This window comes from Thalassophryne amazonica, chromosome 5, assembly GCF_902500255.1.
Source record: "Thalassophryne amazonica chromosome 5, fThaAma1.1, whole genome shotgun sequence".
In the NCBI taxonomy this organism is placed as follows: domain Eukaryota; kingdom Metazoa; phylum Chordata; class Actinopteri; order Batrachoidiformes; family Batrachoididae; genus Thalassophryne; species Thalassophryne amazonica.
In genome coordinates, this window is record NC_047107.1 from 127,865,845 (window position 1) to 127,883,074 (window position 17,230).

Sequence of the window (17,230 nt, forward strand, 5' to 3'; positions counted from 1 at the left end):
TTTCAGTCAAATGTATAAACTGTTACTTGTTTGAAGTTGTTCCAGTGTTGTTGTTTTTTGTTTTGTTTTTTGATAACTGACAAATCAAGTTTTTTCTTTAGCTGTCATGTATTTAAGAACATTAATACAGTATTCTCATTGTTTGTATTACGTGTACGGTGGAAATGTGTCATTAAAATTGTGTATGGAAATAAACAACACAAGACAAAGTTTGTGTCCGTGTTACTGTCTTGAGCAAATTTAATGTCAACAGGTCTATTTGGGACATATACAATCTCCGGTTTTTGACCCCAACCTCCATCCTGATTTCAAAACAGACGGGGCAGAATTTTTTAAAATCGTAGCCACATTTTTTAATGTAACAGTAGCTCTTATTATTAGTTACTATATTATGTCCCATACATACTATTTTACACAAGATTATTGCCAATTACGAATATTTTTTTATTTGACTGATGAAAACAGCAGTATAACGATGATGTGACATTTCAGAAGTTCAACATTCAGGCATTTTCATTCTGTGTCAAGTGTCACGGTGAAACGGCGTCACACTGACAGTTAATTAATACATTTGGTCAACGCCTAAGTGAATTAATTTATTAAATCAAATTTAGTTATTGCCCTGTGACAGACTGGTGACCTGTTGTGGGCGTACCCAACCTCTCGTTCAGTGAGCGCTAGGATAGGCTCCCTAAGCCTAAGCCCTCCCCCACCCGTGACCCTTAACTGGAATAACCAGGAATACAAAATGATTAAGTCCCTTCAGCATGTTCCTTTTCCACCCGGGTCACCACAGCAGATCCGAGGTGGACCTGCATGTTGATTTGGCACAAGTTTTACACCGGGTGCCCTTCCTGATGGAACTCCATATTACATGCAGACGGGCAGTGGTGGTCTTGAACCAGGAACCTTCTGCTCTGCAAAGAAGCACGTCACTACATGCTTGACTGACATTAATTATTAATTTGAACAAACTGTTTTTTAATATATAAACTGTGTTCATATACTGAGGTAAGAACATGGTGATAAATCGTGAATTTGTGTGTCAAACGTTCGTACACATTGTTTGAGCACAGATTTGTGCTGACACACACACACACACACACACACACACACACACACTTGCAAATGAGGCCCATTATTCTAAAATGCCCTACTTTTCTACTCTATGACCATATGCAATAATATGTCCACAAATCATGTGCAATAATGACTTGTTCACAAATCCCAGCACTAATGTCACCTTATCACATCTAAATTCAACTTCACATATTGTAAATAAGATGCTCCTATTTTTTCATTCCAATCATGTTTTATATATATATATATATATATATATATATATATATATATATATATATATATATATATATATATATATATATATATATATATATATATATTCTATTTCTACCTCATTTTCTTATTTTATTGTATTGTTACAAGTACAACCCCTGGCAAAAATTATGGAATCACCGGCCTCAGAGGATGTTCATTCAGTTGTTTAATTTTGTAGAAAAAAAGCAGATCACAGACATGACACAAAACTAAAGTAATTTCAAATGGCAACTTTCTGGCTTTAAGAAACACTATAAGAAATCAAGAAAAAAAGATTGTTGAGGAAAAAAATATGGAATCACTCAATTCTGAGGAAACAATTATGGAATCACCCAATCATCCCCAAATTAACACCTGCATCATATCAGATCTGCTTGTTAGTCTGCATCTAAAAAGGAGTGAACACACCTTGGAGAGCTGTTGCGCCAAGTGGACTGACATGAATCATGGCTCCAACATGAGAGATGTCAATTGAAACAAAGGAGAGGATTATCAAACTCTTAAAAGAGAGTAAATCATCACGCAATGTTGCAAAAGATGTTGGTTGTTCACAGTCAGCTGTGTCTAAACTCTGGACCAAATACAAACAACATGGGAAGGTTGTTAAAGGCAAACATACTGGTAGACCAAGGAGACATCAAAGCGTCAAGACAGAAAACTTAAAGCAATATGTCTCAAAAATCGAAGAATGTACAACAAAACAAATGAGGAACGAATGGGAGGAAACTGGAGTCAACGTCTGTGACCGAACTGTAAGAAACCGCCTAAAGGAAATGGGATTTACATACAGAAAAGCTAAACGAAAGCCATCATTAACACCTAAACAGAAAAAAACAAGGTTACAGTGGGCTAAGGAAAAGCAATTGTGGACTGTGGATGACTGGATGAAAGTCATATTCAGTGATGAATCTCGAATATGCATTGGGCAAGGTGATGATGCTGGAACCTTTGTTTGGTGCCTTTCCAATGAGATTTATAAAGATGACTGCCTGAAGAGAACATGTAAATTTCCACAGTCATTGATGATATGGGGCTGCATGTCAGTAAAGGCACTGGGGAGATGGCTGTCATTACATCATCAATAAATGCACAAGTTTATGTTGATATTTTGGACAATTGAAAGGATGTTTGGGGATGATGAAATCATTTTTCAAGATGATAATGCATCTTGCCATAGAGCAAAAACTGCAAAAACATTCCTTGCAAAAAGACACATAGGGTCAATGTCAATGAGCAGATCTGATTTGATGCAGGTGTTAATTTGGGGGATGAAAATTTACAGGGTGATTCCATAATTTTTCCTCAGAATTGAATGATTCCATATTTTTTCCTCTGCTTGGTCTAAAAAAGGAACTGTTACTGACTGCCACAATCTTTTTTTCTTGATTTCTTATAGTGTTTCTTAAAGCCAGAAAGTTGCCATTTGAAATTACTTTAGTTTTGTGTCATGTCTGTGATCTGCTTTTATTCTACAAAATTAAACAACTGAATGAACATCCTCTGAGGCCGGTGATTGCATAATTTTTGCCAGGGGTTGTATTATTACACTATGTAACAAATTTTTATTTTTGTTTTGTTCCTGGGTACACACTGTGTTTTCCTAACCTGTTATGCCTTAAATAAATAGAAAATAGCTGTTATTCCACAGAAACTTTGCTTCTGTGATCAGGACAATGATATTTTGAAATTTGTCTGTTTTCAAGAATATTCTCGATTCGCCTTCACTACTACTGAGTAGTCTTCTAGAATATTCTTGAACTGCTAGAACTGTCCAGAATTTTCTAGAAGTTTCCAGAATTATCTAGAAATTTCAAGAAACTTTTAGAACTTTAAAAAATAAAATCAAAGTTTGTGCTGAATGTAGTCATTTTTCCATAGATTTTAGACATAAGAAGTTGAAATATAACACTTAGATGCCAGGAACAAAAATTGTGTTACATAGTGTGCTTATCTTTGCACACGCTCTTTGATGCACATTTTCCTCTACTCACACTCATCTTGTGTGTTTTTAAGAGCTGACGTAACTTGTGAACTTTCTCCACTGTGAGATCAATAAAGTCTTATCTTTTACCACAATTACACAAAAATGCTGTGTTTTGGTGTGCTCCACATACAGAAAAACGTCTGACATATCTTTTCTTTTCTCCCCTCTTTAATAGACATTTTTTTGACATGTGTGACTTATACTCCAGAAAATACGGTAAATGAATGTGATGTTTTTGTTTTTCCTGTTAAAAAAATTACACTGAACTCATGAAACTATAATTTTTCTTACCCACATAAAAGTTTCAGACATAAAATCTGTCTCATCCTGTCATCTTGTGAAATCAAGAGTAGACAGACATATCCAGATAATCCTAGGTAGAATTTTGTGATTTAAAAAATAAATAAATACAAATCTGATAACTGCCAGGCTTATTCTTGAAGTCACGCAAGTTGAGATGTAAAAAAACAAAAAACAAAACAAAAAGGCAACTGGATGGACGGGATAAGAAATCAATGTGTCAGAGGGACGGCACAGGTAGGACAGTCTGGAGACAGGAAGAGGAAACGCAAAGCTCTCAATTTACCGATTGATCTACGTTCCGATCCTCACCTATGGTCATGAGATTTGGTTCATGACCGAAAGAACGAGATCGCGAGTACAAGCGGCCGAGATGAGTTTCCTCCGCAGGGTGGCTGGGCGCTCCCTTAGAGATAGGGTGAGGAGCTCGGTCACTCGGGAGGAGCTCGGAGTCGAGCCGCTGCTCCTCCATGTCGAAAGGAGTCAGTTGAGGTGGCTTGGGCATCTTTTCCGGATGCCCCATGGACGCCTCACTGGAGAGGTGTTCCGGGCATGTCCCATTGGGAGGAGGCCCCGTGGAAGACCCAGGACACACTGGAGGGACTACATCTCTCGGCTGGCTTGGGAACGCCTTGGGGTTCCCCCGGAGGAGCTGGGGGAGGTGTGTGTGGATCGGGAGGTCTGGGCGGCTTTGCTTGAGCTGCTGACCCCGCAACCCGACTCCTGATAAAGTGGAAGAAAATGGATGGATGGATGGATGGATGGATGGATGGATGGATGGATGGATGGATGGATGGATGGATGGATGGATGGATGGATGGATGGATGGATGGATTTTCACCACATTTGCTCCAAGGAGAGATATTAGGACATGAAGACTCCACTGAATCTTGGAAGTGATCCGGATGTGGATTGACAGACATAAAGTCCTCAACCTCCTGTTGCTATCAAGCTATCAGTGGACTCCAATATCAAGTTCACACGTGAGGATGCCAGAAACAACCATTTAGCCTTCTTGGACTGTGATGTTACGATTGGAGAGAACAGGCAACTCCAGACAGGTGTTACAGAAACCCACTCACACTGACCAATATCTGCTCTTGGCTCAAACCACCCCCTTGAACACAAGCTCGGGGTGAACAGGACACTTCAACACAGAGCCCTACAGGTGCCCACAACTGCAGAGGGAAGGGCTAAAGAACAACAACTTGTCCGGAAAGCCCTCACAGTATGTGGGTACCCACGATGGTCCCTGGACAAAGTGCAGAAGTCCCAGAGAACAAAGAGACCAGACAGACAGGAGACAGAGACAAGAAGAAGAGGAGTGTCTCTCCCTTATTTAGTAGGAGTAGAGGAAAAACTACAGAGGATCTTCAACAGCACAAAATCCCAGTTTACTTTAAACCTGTTAACACCTTGAGACAGAAAATTAGTTCACCCTAAGGACAGGATCCCTAGTTACAAAAGCAATGTGGTGTATTCTATCAGATGTCAGGAAAACTGTAACGAACACTACATAGGTGAGACTAAGCAACCTTTACACAAAAGGCTATACCAGCACTGCAGAGAGGGCACAGTGGACCTCAGTCTGCAGTTCATCTCCACCTAAAGACACTAACACACGTTTGAGGACAAGGAAGTTAAAATCTTAGCCAGAGAGAAGAAATGGTTTGAGAGAGGGGTGAAGGAGGCATTCTAAGGCAGTTGAAACCCAGCCTTAACTGGGGAGGGGGTCTGAGACACGCTTTGTCCCCTGTTTACAATTGGGTACTCAGATCAAAGCAGTTTCAGTCTTTTGTTCATGGTAATGAGTCATTCACATCATTAGGAGAGGCATCAGTCCCATCATTAGGAGGGACAGCTACCCTGTTATTAGGAGGGTGCTAACTAGAGCACAATAGGTGCTAATTAAAGCAATTGTTAGTCACTAGCCAATAGCAGTCTGCCTCTCGGTAGGAGGCATCTGGTTAGGTTTAAAACTCCAGCTTTTGTGGCTTATGTTTGTTCTTGTCGACGAGGGTTCAGACAGAAGTCAGACTACCAGAGCAAGAATTTTAGCTGAGGAAGCTTCTGCGATTTGAAGCGAAACGTCCTCGTGTCAAGCACCCAGTCCAGTCAAAGATTCAAGATTCTCTACTTGATTGGGATTCAAACCCAGTTCTACATATGGCAGGCCAGCTCTTCATCCAGTGAACATATCACCATACAAAGTTGAACAGAAATATGCAACTGTAATATATTTAATGTAATAACATAAATAAATGCGTATAATTTGACTCACTTTGTGTTCTACTCTCATAATTCTGCCTTGTGTTTTTCCATCCAGCCATCACAATTTCTCCATCTGAATGTTTCTCTGACTGTTCCACCAAAGGCACATGATGGCAATATCAGCACCTGGTAAGTCCAGACCTCAAACCTCTGAGACCAAACTGGACTCAGTTATACACCTTAAGGCTGAGAACATTTTTATAGCGGCACTCAGGAGGAGCTCGGAGTCGAGCTGCTGCTCCTCCATGTCGAAAGGAGCCAGCTGAAGTGGCTCAGGCATCTTTTCGGATGCCCTCTGGACGCCTCACTGGTGAGGTGTTCCAGGCTGTCCCATCGGGAGGAGGCCCCGGGGAAGACCCGGGACATGCTGGAGGGACTACCCCCCAATCTCAATTCTCTTTTGTAGCCCTTCCCCTTCGCCTTGGCCCTACTCCTACCCCTACGCCTACCCCTTTAAAACAAGGGGTAAGGTGAAGGGGTATGCCTCTAGCCCTGTGAATTGAGACACCCCCCCGCCGCCTTCGGAGAAAAAAAAACTGTCTCAAACTGCCACTGTTTGTTAACATGGCAACTGAAACTCAAGTGTTGCAGTAGCCTGTTTGCCCTTTTTATTTTCTCGCCTTTCTGTGTAAATGCAAAGAAATAGAAGAAGTTGCAGATTTCTTCGACGCATCGCAATCATGTCATGTTAATTAATGTCATTATTTGTAATTTATAATAATAATAATTAATAGTATTAATACTGTAATGTAATGTAATGTATTAATCAGTAATTAATTAATGTTAATAATACTACTAATAATAATTAATCAATAATAGTAATAATTATATTGTTTGACTAATCATTAATTGATTAATTAGTAATTAATTAATTAATTAATTAATTAATTAGTAATTAAAATAAACACTTGAATATATCAGTCTGTGAGCAATGAATGTATACAAGTTTCACTTTTGAATGGAATGACTGAAATAAATCAACTTTTTTATGATATTCTAATTATATGACCAGCACCTGTATGTATGTTTTGGGCTGCATCTAGTTCTGTTAACCTTATATTTCTTTTTCAAATTCTCTCATTTTTTGCATCCAGCACTATTTCCTTTAGAAATTTCCTTGACAAATATATCAGTCTATTAGGACGTCAGGTTATGTGTTACACATATACATGTGTGTGTGTATATATATTTTCCAACTTATTCCATTGATGCAACGTCTCCTCATTTTCTGAGTGTGTTCAGGGCTCCCTGTTTGTTTACAAAATTACACACGTTACAGACCTTGAAATCCAACAGCAGGGATTGATATTATGCAAAGATTTATGAACATACAATTAACGTGCTTATCCTTTATCATGATTTTCTCCATTATGAGATATAAAAGTGTCTTATCGTAGCGTTCGTATGTATGCGCATTATAACACCTCAGCGCACGAGCGAAGTTACGATATTCTTCAGAACGACAACATACACAACATGCATCCAGCAGCATACACGTTGCTGTCATGGGCAACTGCCTGAAAAGTTTTTTTGGCAACATATAACTTTCTAAACAGCGTAATTTGTAATGAAAGCCGCTTTCATTTGTGCGGCTCTTTCGGCTTCATGTTGGTTTTTTTCGGAGACAGCAGTAAGCTCCTTCTACCCGTCAAAACGGAGTGGGCATCCAGATCACTCCAAACAGAGGGGTTTGTAGCCCTCCGCCTCGGTCCAAAAAAAGAACTGAGACACCCCTCTGTCTCTCGTGCCCGCGCAAATGGAGGGGAAGGGGTAAGGGGAAGGGCTGAGGGGTAGAATTGAGATTCAGCATACGTCTCATAGCTGGCTTGGGAACGCTTCGTCGGGGTTCCCCTGGAGGAACTGGGAGAGGTGTGTGTGGATTGGGAGGTCTGGGCGGCTTTGCTTGAGCTGCTGCTCCTGCGACCTGACCTCGGATGAAGCGGAATAAAATGGATGGATGGATGTTTTTATAGCCTCTATCTGATGCTCAACAAGTTAGTATCTGGTGCCCACATGATTATATTTGTTGGACACAAGATGACAGCTAGTAATCATGAGGTGGTATCTAGTGCTTGTATCAGTGATGTGAGCCATCTGGGAATCCCCGGAAGTTTCTTTTTCCCTTTCTGTAGCAACATTTTCCAGGTTATTTTTGTTTTCTGGTGCGGTCTGGATCAGATTTCAGGCCCGAAACAGTCTATTGTTTGTAAAATCAATTCGAAACGTCTCCAACAAGATGTTAAAGTGGACATGAAGTCTCGTGTTTTCGTATTTTTCTTCCAAACATCCAAGACTGAAAAATAAATATAACACGCAATCCCATTTGTCGAGAGCTGCTGCTCATACAGGCAGCAGCCAATGAGAAATGTTGCAAATTTTAAAGAGAAATCCACAGCATTCCAAAAACAACCGTGTCGTTGTCAGGATTGGGACTTTTGATATCTGTATTTGGATGTTTTTCTCTGCTTGGGTTTTTTCCTTCACTGCTTTCTCTTCTCTGTTGGGGAGGTGATGGTCTCGTGGTTAAGTGTTGGGCTTGAGACCAGAGGATCCTGGGTTCAAATCCCACCCTGACTGGAAAATCACTAAGGGCCCTTGGGCAAGGTCCTTAATCCCCTAGTTGCTCCCAGTGTGTAGTGGGCGCCTTGTATGACAGCACCCTGACATCAGGGTCAATGTCAGACATTATTGCATCTGCAGATGGAGAAGCACTATATAAATGCAGTCCATTTACCATTTGTCTGTCACTTCAGAGCTTGGTGGTGGGCGGTTTCCTTCTTCTGCTTTCCACGCCCTGCTCTGGATCTTTCCTTCACACCTGCTTCTCATCACCTGCTCATTTCACTCAGTATTTAAGCTTCTCTTCTCTAACTCTTCACCTGCCAGATCGTTGTGTTTTATGCCTTCATTTCCAGCCCTTCGTTAGAGTTTTGTCTTGTTTGCCTTGTATTTTGAATGGCCTGCCTGTTTTTGGACCAGGACTGGCCTAATGTTTCTGTTACTGTTGCTGATTTTTGACTGCCTTTTTGTGTACCGAGCTCTGCCTTTTGAACGAACCCCATTGGTGTTTGAACCAAGCATTTGTGTCCAGCCATTTCATCTCACAGACCCCAATAGTCGTGTTGAAACTAGTGAAGTGAATCATGGTCGGAAACATTGTTCTGTAGCAGGGAGACAGTTTAAAGCGTTACATTCTGTCAAGAATAAATTCAAGTAGACCTGGTTAGAGGAGAAGGGCCAAAATGGTGACCTTTTTGTTTTTATATGTAAAAAACAACTCCTCTCAAGAGGCTTTCATCTTATTATATCAGGTATTATTCATGGCACGGGCAGCAATATTCTCCATGAATTCACTCTTGATATGATTCAAGTTATTTTAAGTTTGCGTGTTCTCCCCGTGTTTGTGTGGGTTCCCTCTGGGTGTTCCAGCTTCTTCCTACAAAGATATACAGGTTAGGTGGATTGGAAACTTTAGAATTGTCCAGGATTCCCTTGTAAAAGAGATCTTGATCTCAATTAGACTAACCTAGTTAAATAAAGGTTCAAATAAAAAAATAAAAAATTACATTGTCGTCCTTGTAAAATTATCACGCGACAAAACAGAGGAGCTTGATTGCATATGTACAAATTGTAATAAGACAATAGCATCTAATAATTAATGTAAATAACAATAAATTTATAATTATAATTTTATATATATATATATATATATATATATATATATATATAGCAATTAACCAATTAATTAGATACCAATTAAACAACTGCAAATTATAAAGAAGACAATGCTCATACAGCCGAGAGTATTTTAGCATATATTATTTTAGCTTATGAAAAGTCACTTGTAACAGGACTTTGACATTGAAAATTTTTTCCAACGTAAAAATTTGTGGAATTGGAAGCTCGTGTTGACGGAGGTTTGTGTTCTACATGCGCGGTGCTCTAGTGTTGCTTACTTAATACAACCCCTGGCAAAAATTATGGAATCACCGGCCTCAGAGGATGTTCATTCAGTTGTTTAATTTTGTAGAAAAAAAAAGCAGATCACAGACATGACACAAAACTAAAGTCATTTCAAATGGCAACTTTCTGGCTTTAAGAAACACTATAAGAAATCAGGAAAAAAAATTGTGGCAGTCAGTAACGGTTACTTTTTTAGACCAAGCAGAGGAAAAAAATATGGAATCACTCAATTCTGAGGAAAAAAATATGGAATCATGAAAAACAAAAGAACACTCCAACACATCACTAGTATTTTGTTGCACCACCTCTGGCTTTTACAACAGCTTGCAGTCTCTGAGGCATGGACTTAATGAGTGACAAACAGTACTCTTCATCAATCTGGCTCCAACTTTCTCTGATTGCTGTTGCCAGATCAGCTTTGCAGGTTGGAGCCTTGTCATGGACCATTTTCTTCAACTTCCACCAAAGATTTTCAATTGGATTAAGATCCGGACTACTTGCAGGCCATGACATTGACCCTATGTGTCTTTTTGCAAGAAATGTTTTCACAGTTTTTGCTCTATGGCAAGATGCATTATCATCTTGAAAAATTATTTCATCATCCCCAAACATCCTTTCAATTGATGTGATAAGAAAAGTGTCCAAAATATCAATGTAAGCTTGTGCATTTATTGATGATGTAATGACAGCCATCTCCCCAGTTCCTTTACCTGACATGCAGCCCCATATCATCAATGACTGTGGAAATTTACATGTTCTCTTCAGGCAGTCATCTTTATAAATCTCATTGGAACGGCACCAAACAAAAGTTCCAGCATCATCACCTTGCCCAATGCAGATTCGAGATTCATCACTGAATATGACTTTCATCCAGTCATCCACAGTCCCACGATTGCTTTTCCTTAGTCCATTGTAACCTTGTTTTTTTCTGTTTATGTGTTAATGATGGCTTTCGTTTAGCTTTTCTGTATGTAAATCCCATTTCCTTTAGGCGGTTTCTTACAGTTCGGTCACAGACGTTGACTCCAGTTTCCTCCCATTCGTTCCTCATTTGTTTTGTTGTGCATTTTCGATTTTTGAGACATATTGCTTTAAGTTTTCTGTCTTGACGCTTTGATGTCTTCCTTGGTCTACCAGTATGTTTGCCTTTAACAACCTTCCCATGTTTGTATTTGGTCCAGAGTTTAGACACAGCTGACTGTGAACAACCAACATCTTTTGCAACATTGTGTGATGATTTACCCTCTTTTAAGAGTTTGATAATCCTCTCCTTTGTTTCAATTGACATCTCTCGTGTTGGAGCCATGATTCATGTCAGTCCACTTGCTGCAACAGCTCTCCAAGGTGTGATCACTCCTTTTTAGATGCAGACTAACGAGCAGATCTGATATGATGCAGGTGTTAGTTTTGGGGATGAAAATTTACAGGGTGATTCCATAATTTATTCCTCAGAATTGAGTGATTCCATATTTTTTTCCCTCTGCTTGTTCTAAAAAAGTAACTGTTACTGACTGCCACAATTATTTTTCCTGATTTCTTATAGTGTTTCTTAAAGCCAGAAAGTTGTCATTTGAAATCTGGTGGTTGGCTCTCACTGCGGTATTGTATCACTTCCTGTTCCGGAGCACAGCGGTGTTTTTCTGTATCTGTTAGCTGTTAATCTGCGCAGTTAGATTGATCTAGTTATCTAGATTACGATTTGTTTCCCAGTGTAATCTTTACGTGCCTTAACTAAAGCACTCCTTCTGCTGAATCACCTCTAAATTATTTACACATTATTCACTTTGTGTGTTTTTAGGAATCCGCTAGCTTAGCGTAGCTACTAGCTCTTAGCCGATTTAGCATGGCGGCTTCTCCTGTCTCTCCCGCACTTTTCTGCTCTGGGTGTGAAATGTTTAGTTATTCCTCGGCCTCCTTTAGCAATAACGGTACTTGTAATAAGTGTAGCTTATTCGTAGCTTTGGAGGCCAGGCTGGGCGAATTGGAGACTCGGCTCCGCACCTTGGAAAATTCTACAGCTAGCCAGGCCCCTGTAGTCGGTGCGGACCAAGGTAGCTTAGCCGCCGTTAGTTACCCCCTGGCAGATCCCGAGCAGCCGGGAAAGCAGCCCGACTGGGTGACTGTGAGGAGGAAGCATAGTTCTAAACAGAAGCCCCGTGTACACCGCCAACCCGTTCACAATCTCTAACCGTTTTTTCCCCACTCGACGACACACCCGCCGAGGATCAATCTCTGGTTATTGGCGACTCTGTTTTGCGAAATGTGAAGTTAGCGACACCAGCAACCATAGTCAATTGTCTTCCGGGGGCCAGAGCAGGCGACACTGAAGGAAATTTGAAACTGCTGGCTAAGGCTAAGCGTAAATTTGGTAAGATTGTAATTCACGTTCGGCAGTAATGACACCCGGTTACGCCAATCGGAGGTCACTAAAATTAACATTAAATCGGTGTGTAACTTTGCAAAAACAATGTCGGACTCTGTAGTTTTCTCTGGGCCCCTCCCCAATCGGACCGGGAGTGACATGTTTAGCCGCATGTTCTCCCTTGAATTGCTGGCTGTCTGAGTGGTGTCCAAAAATGAGGTGGGCTTCATAGATAATTGGCAAAGCTTCTGGGGAAAACCTGGTCTTGTTAGGAGAGACGACATCCATCCCACTTTGGATGGAGCAGCTCTCATTTCTAGAAATCTGGCCAATTTTCTTAAATCCTCCAAACCGTGACTATCCAGGGTTGGGACCAGGAAGCAGAGTTGTAGTCTTACACACCTCTCTGCAGCTTCTCTCCCCCTGCCATCCCCTCATTACCCCATCCCCGTAGAGACGGTGCCTGCTCCCAGACTACCAATAACCAGCAAAAATCTATTTAAGCATAAAAATTCAAAAGAAAAAATAATATAGCACCTTCAACTGCACCACAGACTAAAACAGTTAAATGTGGTCTATTAAACATTAGGTCTCTCTCTTCTAAGTCCCTGTTGGTAAATGATATAATAATTGATCAACATATTGATTTATTCTGCCTAACAGAAACCTGGTTACAGCAGGATGAATTTGTTAGTTTAAATGAGTCAACACCCCCGAGTCACACTAACTGTCAGAATGCTCGTAGCACAGGGCCGGGCGGAGGATTAGCAGCAATCTTCCATTCCAGCTTATTAATTAATCAAAAACCCAGACAGAGCTTTAATTCATTTGAAAGCTTGTCTCTTAGTCTTGTCCATCCAAATTGCAAGTCCCAAAAAACAGTTTTATTTGTTATTATCTATCGTCCACCTGGTCGTTACTGTGAGTTTCTCTGTGAATTTTCAGACCTTTTGTCTGACTTAGTGCTTAGCTCAGATAAGATAATTATAGTGGGCGATTTTAACATCCACACAGATGCTGAGAATGACAGCCTCAACACTGCATTTAATCTATTATTAGACTCTATTGGCTTTGCTCAAAAAGTAAATGAGTCCACCCACCACTTTAATCATATCTTAGATCTTGTTCTGACTTATGGTATGGAAATAGAAGACTTAACAGTATTCCCTGAAAACTCCCTTCTGTCTGATCATTTCTTAATAACATTTACATTTACTCTGATGGACTACCCAGCAGTAGGGAATAAGTTTCATTACACTAGAAGTCTTTCAGAAAGCGCTGTAACTAGGTTTAAGGATATGATTCCTTCTTTATGTTCTCTAATGCCATATAACAACACAGTGCAGAGTAGCTACCTAAACTCTGTAAGGGAGATAGAGTATCTCGTCAATAGTTTTACATCCTCATTGAAGACAACTTTGGATGCTGTAGCTCCTCTGAAAAAGAGAGCTTTAAATCAGAAGTGTCTGACTCCGTGGTATAACTCACAAACTCGTAGCTTAAAGCAGATAACCCGTAAGTTGGAGAGGAAATGGCGTCTCACTAATTAGAAGATCTTCACTTAGCCTGGAAAAGAGTCTGTTGCTCTATAAAAAAGCCCTCCGTAAGCTAGGACATCTTTCTACTCATCACTAATTGAAGAAAATAAGACAACCCCAGGTTTTTTTCAGCACTGTAGCCAGGCTGACAAAGAGGTCAGAGCTCTATTGAGCTGAGTATTCCATTAACTTTAACTAGTAATGACTTCATGACTTCTTTGCTAACAAATTTTACTATTAGAGAAAAAATTACTCATAACCATCCCAAAGACGTATCGTTATCTTTGGCTGCTTTCAGTGCATGCCGGTATTTGGTTAGACTCTTTCTCTCCGATTGTTCTGTCTGAGTTATTTTCATTAGTTACTTCATACCAAACCATCAACATGTTATTAGACCCCATCCTACCAGGCTGCTCAAGGAAGCCCTCCATTATTTAATGCTTCGATCTTAAATATGATCAATCTATCTTTGTTAGTGGCTATGTACCACAGGCTTTTAAGGTGGCAGTAATTAAACCCTTACTAAAAGCCATCACTTGACCCAGCTATCTTAGCTAATTAAGAGGCCAATCTCCAACCTTCCTTTTCTCTCCAAACAATTCTTGAAAGGGTAGTTGTAAAACAGCTAACTGATCATCTGCAGAGGAATGGTCTATTTGAAGAGTTTCAGCAGTTTTAGAATTCATCATGTACAGAAACAGCATTAGTGAGGTTACAAATGACTTCTTATGGGCCGCGACAGTGGACTCATCTCTGTGCTTGTCTGTTAGACCTCAGTGCTGCTTTTGATTACGGTTGACCATAAAATTTTATTACAGAGATTAGAGCATGCCATAGGTATTAAAGGCACTGCGCTGCGGTGGTTTGAATCATATTTGTCTAATAGATTACAATTTGTTCATGTAAATGGGGAATCTTCTTCACAGACTAAAGTTAATTATGGAGTTCCACAAGGTTCTGTGCTAGGACCAATTTTATTCACTTTATATATGCTTCCCTTAGGTCAGTATTATTAGACGGTATTGCTTAAATTTTCATTGTTACGCAGATGATACCCAGCTTTATCTATCCATGAAGCCAGAGGACACACACCAATTAGCTAAACTGCAGGATTGTCTTACAGACATAAAGACATGGATGACCTCTAATTTCCTGCTTTTAAACTCAGATAAAACTGAAGTTATTGTACTTGGCCCCACAAATCTTAGAAACATGGTGTCTAACCAGATCCTTACTCTGGATGGCATTACCCTGACCTCTAGTAATACTGTGAGAAATCTTGGAGTCATTTTTGATCAGGATATGTCATTCAAAGCGCATATTAAACAAATATGTAGGACTGCTTTTTTGCATTTACGCAATATCTCTAAAATTAGAAAGGTCTTGTCTCAGAGTGATGCTGAAAAACTAATTCATGCATTTATTTCCTCTAGGCTGGACTATTGTAATTCATTATTATCAGGTTGTCCTAAAAGTTCCCTAAAAAGCCTTCAGTTAATTCAAAATGCTGCAGCTAGAGTACTGACGGGGACTGGAAGGAGAGAGCATATCTCACCCATATTGGCCTCTCTTCATTGGCTTCCTGTTAATTCTAGAATAGAATTTAAAATTCTTCTTCTTACTTATAAGGTTTTGAATAATCAGGTCCCATCTTATCTTAGGGACCTCGTAGTACCATATCACCCCAATAGAGCGCTTCGCTCTCAGACTGCAGGCTTACTTGTAGTTCCTAGGGTTTGTAAGAGTAGAATGGGAGGCAGAGCCTTCAGCTTTCAGGCTCCTCTGCCTGTGGAACCAGCTCCCAATTCAGATCAGGGAGACAGACACCCTCTCCTACTTTTAAGATTAGGCTTAAAACTTTCCTTTTTGCTAAAGCTTATAGTTAGGGCTGGATCAGGTGACCCTGAACCATCCCTTAGTTATGTGCTATAAGTACGTAGACTGATGGGGGGTTCCCATGTGCACTGTTTCTTTCTCTTTTTGCTCTGTATGCACACTCTGCGATTACTCATTAGTGATCGATCTCTGCTCCCCCTCCACAGCATGTCTTTTTCCTGGTTCTCTCCCTCAGCCCCAACCAGTCCCAGCAGAAGACTGCCCCCCCTGAGCCTGGTTCTGCTGGAGGTTTCTTCCTGTAAAAGGGAGTTTTTCCTTCCCACTGTAGCCAAGTGCTTGCTCACAGGGGGTCGTTTGTGAACCGTTGGGTTTACATAATTATTGTATGGCCTTGCCTTACAATATAAAGCGCCTTGGGGCAACTGTTTGTTGTGATTTGGCGCTATATAAAAAAAAAAATTGATTGATTGATTGAATTGAAATGACTTTAGTTTTGTGTCATGTCTGTGATCTGCTTTTTTCTACAAAATTAAACAACTGAATGAACATCCTCCGAGGCCGGTGATTCCATAATTATTGCCAGGGGTTGTAATAGAATCTATAGATACTGAAGAAAGTTATCTTTTAAAAGTCAGTTGCATGCTTTCTGTGTTGCTGTTTTGATTTTTTTTTTTTTTCTAAATAACTTATTTGATGCATGTTGCCATTTAGGGCCAGTGGTTTTCACTAATGCTCAAAATTCACATTTGTGAAAAAAAGTGTGGTGGAACCATGGGCTTTCATTTGACATTTTCGCACCCACCCCAGATGTAGGTCATGGTCTCAAAAATTCAAAGGGACATTGATCACACGGCCCACAGTCTACTCGTGTCTGTTGTAGTGATACTATCTTGTGCCAAAAAAAATAAAAATTTCTGGCACGCATATTGGGTACTGACAGCAATATCTTGTGACCATGAGGAAGCACCGGGTGCCCACAAGAGAATAGTTGGTGCTCAAGATAAGTATCAAATAGTAACTAGTCTTCAGTATCTGTCACAGGGCAGGTGGCCAAACCGTTAGTGTGCTTGTTTCCGGCGGGGAAGGTTCCCAGTTCAAGGTGATTCTAAATGTAATGCGGAGTTGTGTCAGGACTCAGGAAGGGCATCCAGCATAAAACTTGTGCCAAATCAACATACAAATCCACAGTCATCCACCTCAGATGTGCTGTGGGGACCCCGAGTGAAACAAGGGAGAAATCAAATGGACTTACTACTCAGTATCTTTTACCCTTGAGTTCGTACGAGTGCTAAAACTAATTTTTGTGAGATACGTCCTCGTGCTTATAATAATACTAATAATAATAGAGCCTTTATTGTCATCGTATATGTTTCATACATACAACAAAATTTGTCGTCTTCATTTAACCATCCTAATTTCAGTTAGACACAATCCAACCACTAGGGGCAGTGTGCAGCCACAGTCCAGCGCCCAGAGATCCACTCCAGATGTGGAGACGCTGCCTCAGATGGGGGCAGAGAAAGGAGCAGACCCAAATAAGCAAGGGTTTTTTAATTATTGTGGGAGGAAACTCTCACACAAGGAGAACATACAAATTCCACACCGAAAGGGTGGGAAGCGATCCCACGACCTTTGTGT

General features: G+C 40.3%; 1 protein-coding gene across 2 annotated transcripts in view; it reads right to left on the bottom strand.

The window, feature by feature from the left end:
* prdm6 (PR domain containing 6) overlaps positions 1-17,230 on the bottom strand; it is a 164,010-nt gene that overhangs the window by 91,935 nt on the left and 54,845 nt on the right. The gene's annotated exons all lie outside the window — the stretch shown is intronic.